Raw genomic sequence first — 7,980 nt, forward strand, 5'->3', positions numbered from 1 at the left:
TCATCAGCCTATTTAAAAACATGTTCAACTCTCCATGCTAGGAGCAGGTGTACATCCCATTTTAAGCACTGGTGTCTCTTTTGAGTACCAGTTCCTGTGGGGAGGCAACTGTGGGGAACATGGAACTCTGCTCACCCAGGTGGATCTTAGACTGCAGATTTCCGTCTGTAAATCAAAGCGGTGCTTGTTGCTGGAGCAGAAAAGTTGGTGCTTTTCATGCTCGTGAATATTTTGTTTTCTGTTTTGTTTCAGCTGTGTTGGAGGAGGCACAAAGGTAAGTAAAATGGAAAATGTCATGCATTGATTAAAAGTTTTGAGTTCTAATGCAATAGAAAATGTATGATATCTTCAGGAGTATTAGCCATACAAAAGCTATAGCTTGGACTTTCTTTTGGTCCTGGGACAAAGTTTAGCATCAGCACTTTTCTGTCTAAATTTCCTAAATCTAAATCTCACATCCTACCTACACTGAGATCTGCGGCCTTCAACTGGGCAAAGTCCTCCTTGATTTTGAGACTAGGCAGTGCAGAGTATACCCTGCACAAGGGCATCTTGCCTTGGCCTCTCAGGACTGGAGTCTGTTAGTACTAGTAGGTGCCAGGGAATTACCTCAGCCAAAATTCCATGTACTTGGAGCTCCTAGAACAATTTCCAGCCATGGAAAAAACCCAGTCCTTTAGGCTTCATTCCCCACTCAGTTGCTCCTGTATTACAAGCCACACTGTTGAGATCCCTCAGGAGTAAACTACTGGGAAGCCCTGCTCTCTGTTAGCCCTGTTACCTGAGTGGCTTCTCCCACCTCAACCAAACCAGAGGGAACTGGACATTAAATGTGTGGACAGCCCTTTCAGGTGCAGTGCACTCATAGTTTTGGTTCCACCATCAGAGTTCCTCTCTTCTTTGAAGGGAGGAAACGTTTTGTTTTGCCTGTGAGTCCCAGGAACAGCAGAGCTGTATTTAATGTGCTGCAAGTCAAGGGTCCAGCAGTGCCAAAATCCCAGATTGGATTGGCTGCACACAGATGAAGTGAGAGCACATACCCTCTGGCACAGCCAGCATCCCAAGCTCAGTTGCATCTGTGATGGGACAGAAAGTTTGGGTTTTTATTGGCTCTGTGTTTGGTGCAAGGAGTCTCCTTCTCTGGAGACATTCAAAACTCGCCTGGACGTGATTCTGTGGCGCCTGCTCTAGGTGACACTGCTTTAGCAGGGGGTGATGTTCAGAGGTCCCTTCCAACCCTGACCATTCTGTGATTCTGCAATTTTGCTGCTGAATTGTGGAGAGCATCACAGCCAGATGCTTCATGACACTTTGTGACAAAGGAGCCCTACTTGCAGCTCATGATTAAGATCTGAGAGGGAACCACAAGCCTGAGTCTTTTGGAGCAAGACAGGTGATGGGGCATCCTTCATTCACTTCCAGAGCATGTGTCTGCAAAGAAGTGTGAAGTGTCTGAAGTCAATGAGCTTTAGGTATCTTGCACCTGGCTGGAGTTAGTGGGAGATAAACACTTTATACCCAGAGTGTGGTATGGGGACCAAGATGAAACCTCTGAGGGAGAACTGATGTGCAGCTGTCATATGGAGTCCAGTTGCATGGCAGAAGAGGGACTGGAAAGCAACAGACTAGTGGGATGTGTCCATTGCATATTTGCATTAGATGTTCACATGTCTTGTGTTGTGGGAGCGAGGTTTCACTCTGCATCAGTGGCCTGGCTGTTTATCATCTGTCCTGTTTTTCCAAATTAATACTGCTGCTCATCCCCTGGTTGAGTTTTCTACGGGAACTTGGGACTGCAGGGAAAAGGAATTGCTTGCTGAGAGCATCACATGGATATAGCCAGGCTCATGAGGAAGGCTTGAGTTACCTGTTGTAGTTACTCTTCTGTAGAAAAACCCACAATCCGTGATGATTTTAAAACAGGCCATTTCTCAGGGCTGTGTGAGAGAAAATTTGTCTGGGGCAAGAGGCGTGGGGAGCCTCCATCTCCATCCAGCATGGTTCCACCTGAGCTGGTCGGGAAGGCAGCAAGAGGGGCCACCCAGCATGCTTGTCTGAAAGCCCAGCAGCTCCCCTGGCTCATGGAAGGCCAGCAGGCTCTGCAGAGGGTGTGCTGTGGTAGGTGAAGGTGCACATGAGCAGGGCAGGGCAGGCTCTTTTTTAGAGCAGAGCATCACCCTTGGGACCCCCTGCCCCACTGCAGGGGATTCGGTGTGAGTGCCATGGCAGAGGGTTGGCACAGAGCAAGGGTGATGCCCAGCAAAGAAAGAGTGCTGGTGGTGCACTGGGGCAGGATCCCTGTGCATTGGTGCCAGCTGGGAAGCGACTGGCAGAGGTGGAGCTGGGGAGAGGTGTGCATGAGGCTTAGCGTGGGCCAGGAATGACTCTTGTGGTGAATTAGGCACACTCCGTACTGGGTTTCATGAGAAGGAGCACGACTTCTCATGCAAACCTAGGTCTGTGCCAGCACTGCCTAAACAGTAGGTTAAACAAGAAACTTTCCTGTGCAAACTGGCAACAAGAGACTCATTTCGCTAAGGTACGGAGCCACAGACTGAAGCAGTTTGGAACACTATGTGTGACATAGGCAGCAAGGAGCAGACACCTTCTTGGTGGAAGTGCAGTGGGTCCAGCCTGAGCTGGGTGGGCCATGACACATTCATCCTCCTGCCAAAGCAGTTTTGAGAGCTGGTTTGCAAGAGAATGAGCTGCCCATTCTTGCCTTTGCACCACCAAGAAATCACTGGGAGTTGAGCACATCTGTCAGATGCTGTAAAGAGAGGGAGCTGACTCTTTCTGAGAACATGCAAAGAAGATCAGGCTCTCTTCTATAAGCTGAAAATCACTTGCTATGCTTTTTTTTCTGCAGGTGTTGTGAGGTTTGCATGGCTCTTGCTCCCCTGAAGCCTGTGCATTTCAGCACCTCATGAAAATCTTCCGGATGGGTATCTTTGAATAGCCATCAGGCTCTGTTGGCATGGAAATAAGTTCTTTCTGTTTTGCCTATCAAATGGCCTATTTGGCCAGTCATTCAACAGTTTTGAGAGGTTTAATCCCCTCTAAGGGTTGCCTATTGGCATTCACACTCCCCGTAGCAAGGTTCGACGTTCGCCTTTCCCCTCTGAGTCCTCCCTGTGCCTTGAAGCCTCCCATGGTCACTGCAGGCAGCTGTGTGCATGGCATGGTGTCAGTCAGCTTTGGGTATAGTTACCTCTATTTGTGTCCCAGTGTGACAGCAGAGTAAGGCTGTTGCAGGAGGCAGGGAAGCCAGCCAGCCAAAATAATTCTGCCTGTGGGGCCACCGTCATTAGCATTGCTCATGCCACTAACTTTGGTAGAACAGGTGAAGACCAAGCATGTAGGACAGTGGTGGCTCAGATCTTGTGGGGTGAACATTTACTCTGTGTTTGCCTGCTGGGACCTGTCTGCTCTGCTGGGTCACAGTTGGCATCACTGTCATCTGATGGGAGCTCCTGCAAGGGGCCCACAGGAACAGAAAGACCCTGAGGCATGTGGAAGGGAAGGGTGACTTGTCATCTGAAGCCAAGTTTTGCTTGCTGGAGTGCTAGTTCATCCCTCTCTGCAGCTAGTGGTAATATCTGATGCTTGATAGAAAACGATGGGACGCAGCAGTTTAGAGAGAATTGTTTATTGCTTGCTTTGGAAGCTGGGAATTTTATTTAAGAATAATTATTTAATTAATTGCCTTATGTGAACAAAATATCTTTGTAAATCTCCTGCTTTTACTTCAGTAAGTTACTTGGAAAGAAATGTTTATTTTCTTTTTCCTTTGTGGCATACAGAACCACATTGCCCTGGACATGGGCTTTTTCCAAAAGTAGCTCCCAGTTGAAGCTGAGGAGCCTCATTGGGCTCTTTCCTGGCCTTGGGCACACCAGCTGGATGCCCGCAGTGGGGAGTGCACATCAAGTCCTGACTGAGGCAAGGAAAATTGTTCTTGAAGTGGCACGTGTGCATGCACTGGTGTGTGCATGTGTGTGCCTGTGCAATACATAAAGCACCACTGAACAGTAAATTGCACCTTTGGGTGCTGTGGGGTGAATTGTGAGTACCACTGCCATTAGTGCATTCAGCTGTCAGATAGACACTGATGAGGGGCTGGTAAGACCCAGTGCTCCGAACTGCTGTAATTCTGTGCTGGAGGGATGTAAATAGCCTTTATTTAGCAAACAAAATGTTAGGTGGGGGTAGTTTGAGTTTATTGGCACTGGCAGACAAAATCTGAATACTTTTACAAAGAGCTCCTGTTTTTTTCCCTGGGCCTTTTTGTCCTCATTGCCACTCTCTGACCCTTTAGCAATCACCATGGTAATTACCAAGTAATGCCCTATTCACAAGTACCTAAAGAAATTTACTGGAGTTTTGTTTGAGCCTGTAGCAAAATGTCTAGCCCCAGATGAGGAAACATGTTATTTCTCAAATGCAAAACTTGGACTAGATGATCTTTAGAGGTCCCTTCCAGCCCAAACCATTCTATGACTCTGTAAGACTGCGAAGGCTATGAGTAGCTGGAGTCCTGCTGAAGTTAACAAACTTGCGGAGGTTTACACTAGATGAGGATCTGTGCAACGTTTGCCTGAGGCTGTACATGTTTCTAAAAGTGTGTAGGTCATGGTAATCTGGATAGAAAGAAATGTTTTTAAGTTTCATGCTGCTGTTCAAAATGTATGCTGTATTGTGTGTATTTCCAGGGACAGCATAAAGTTTCAGAAATCTCTCTTGATTTTGGACAGTCTGGACTTAATTGTTCTGTGCCACTGGGCAGGTTTTGCAGAGGGGCGGTGTAATCTCTGTCCTTGGGGCTTTTTAAAACTTGGCTGGTTGTGGCCCTAAGCAAGCTGATCTAACTTGGGGCATAACCCTGCTTTGAGCTTTTGCTGGACCAGAAACATTGTCATTTCTGCAGTGCTCTGTTACTGTGGGAGAAACATGATTTCCAGGAGTTTTGTCAAGTCAGCTCAAAGTGCTGTCAATGATACAGGAAAATGACCCATGGACAGAAGCAAAATGACTTCTCAAAATGCCAGGTGCTTGGATCTTACTTCTCCCAGCTGGCTCTGATAGTTTTGCCTATGCAGTTTTGGTCTTCACATGCAAATCACGTATTTGCCAGCATGCTGGACCATTATCAGAAAACAGATTTTCCAGAAACTATTTAAATAGTCACCTCCAGAATCATGTTTTGGACAGGGAAAGAGAATGGGAGTGGCATCATTCTGAAGCCTTTGAGTTTCCCTCCTCTTTGTTCTGCTGCAAGACAGTGCAGTTTTTGCTGTGTGGGAGTGTGCTGGTTTTGTCTGCGGTGGAGTTAATTTTCTTCACCGCAGATAGCATGGGGCCATGTTTTGAATTGGTGCTGGAAACAGCGCTGATAACACAGGGATGTCTTTGTTGCTGCTGAGAAACGCTTACACAGAGCCAAGGGCTTTCCTGCTTCTCCCCCCACCCCGCCAGCCAGCGAGGAGGCCGGGGGGGCACAAGGCGCTGGGAGGGGACACAGCCGGGACAGCTGACCCCAGCTGACCCAGGGGATGTGCCAGGCCACATGGCGTCATGCTCGGCCTATAAAGCTGGGGGAAGGAGGAAGGGGTGGGACATTTGGAGTTACAGCATTTGTTTTCCCAACTGATACACGTGATGGAGCCCTGCTTCCTGGCATGGCTGAACGCCTGCCTGCCGCTGGGAAGCAGTGAATGGATTGCTTGCTCTGCTTTGCTTGCGTGCGCGGCTTTTGCTTTGCCTATTAAACTGTCTTTATCGCAGCCCACGAGTTTTCTCACTTTTACTCTTCTGACTCTCTTGCCCATCCCACCAGGGAGGAGCAGTGAGTGGCTGTGTGGGGCTGAGCTGCCAGCAGGAGTGTAACCATGACAGTCCTTTTTGCCGCCCAACGTGGAGCTCAAAGAGCTCGAGATAACAGATTTGATTGGGATGTGCTAGATCGAATCTATAGCTGTTATTGCTGTTTAGTTATTAATCGGGAGGCTCCCCCCTTGCCACGGGGATTGCTTGCCTTGCTGTATATTAGAGTCTAGTGCTTGTTAGTGGCTGCTTCTTGCTTTTGCTGCTTGCTGTGCTGCTGCACTGCTTATCGTCTCGCTGTGCTGTGCCCGGAACATTCTGATAACAGCAGCAGCCACGCGCCGGGGCTGGCAGATGGCCAGGGCATCACTGCTGCTGCTGTGCCACTGTGCTGGACAGGCTGGGACTCCAGTGTGAACTCGAGTTGAAGGGGCTGTGGCCTGTGGATGAATCCATGTGGGAGCAGGACACCCCAAAGTGTCTGTGGCTGTGGATGAGTCCATGCCAGAGCAGGTACATCTCCAAGCATCTGTGGCCATGGTTATGTCTGTGCCACAGCAGGTTTACCTCTGAAGGAATTGCAGCCCAAGGACAAGTCCATGCTGGAGAAGGTACATCTCGAAGCATCTGTGGCTGTGGATAAGTCCATGCTGCAGCAGGTAGACTTTGAGGTATCAGTGGTTGTGCATGAGGTCATGCTGGAGAACCTCAAAGCATGTGGCCATGGACAATCAATCCCACCACAGAGCAGGTACAGACCTGGAGGGACTGCAGCCAGGGGTAAGGCCACGCTGGAGCAGGTCTATCTCTGAAGGCCTTGTGGCCCCAGGATAAGGCCATGGTAGCACAGGTGCACCTCAAAGCGACTGTGGCTGTGGATGAGTCTATGCCACGGCAGGTGTACCCCCGAGGAGACTGTGGCACATAGGTACGGCTCCACTTGGAGCAGGCACAACCCTAAGGGTCTGCAGCCTGTGGGTAAGCGCAAGCCGGAGCAGGGGCAAGGGCAGGAGTTCATTGCAATGTTAAAGCCTATAACCTGGCCCAAAGGGACCAGGGTGGAGACTGTAATGGAAATATCTGTAAATTGTTGTAACCTGGAATTTGAGTTGTGTGTTACAGGAATTTCTATGGCAGGAACCACCTGAACCGGTGGAGAACAAGCCTTACAAGAAGCAGTGCAAGTGCAGCAGTGACCTGATCCGAGCTGGCTTTGGTGCCCAGTAACTCCACACAACACAGCACCCCTCCTGTCCTGCATGACCACCATAGCAGACCGAGCCCAAAGTCATGGACTAAAGGAACCATTTTGTGGCTGATTATGTACATTTGATAGACATTTCACAGAGGTGGTCCATAGACTAAGGGAATGAGATCTGTGTATTATATCAAAGGATGGGAAGGGTGGTGGTGGGTAATGAGGATGTATGGCATAGTGTGGGACTTGATGTAAATGGTATGGAATAAGGAGTGGAGAATGTGTGGGTTTTGGCTGGGTTAGAGTTAATTTTCTTCATAGTAGCTAGTATGGAGCTATGTTTTGGATTTGTGCTGGAACAGTGCCGATAACTCAGGGATGTCTTTGTTGCTGCAGAGCAGCGCTTACGCAGAGCCAAGGGCTTTCCCGCTTCTCCCCCCACCCCGCCAGCGAGGAGGCCGGGGGGGCACAAGGTGCTGGGAGGGGACACAGCCGGGACAGCTGACCCCAGCTGACCCAGGGGATGTGCCAGGCCACATGGCGTCATGCTCAGCTTGTAACAGTTACACGTGACGGAGCCCGGCTTCCCTGGGGATGGCTGAACACCTGCCTGCCGCTGGGAAGCAGTGAATGAATTCCTTGCTCTGCTTTGCTTGCGTGCGTGGCTTTTGCTTTACCTATCAAACTGTTCTTGTCTCAACCTACAAGTTTTCTCACTTTTACCCTTCCAATTCTCTTCCCATCCCACAGTGGGGGGAGCAAGTGAGTGGCTGTGTGGGCCTCAGTGGCCAGCTGGGGTTAAACCATGACAGAGATTGGTTTTATTACTTTAAAAAATAAAGAACTAGGGAAAGGTGGAAAATGAAATATGAAAATACAAACAAAAAAAAAAAAGTGTTTTTTCCTGTAACAAGTGTTTATTTAGATGTGAACTTAAGAAAAGGTTTGTAGGGCAGGGA

This window comes from Falco peregrinus, chromosome Z (assembly GCF_023634155.1).
Source record: "Falco peregrinus isolate bFalPer1 chromosome Z, bFalPer1.pri, whole genome shotgun sequence".
Lineage (NCBI taxonomy): Eukaryota > Metazoa > Chordata > Aves > Falconiformes > Falconidae > Falco > Falco peregrinus.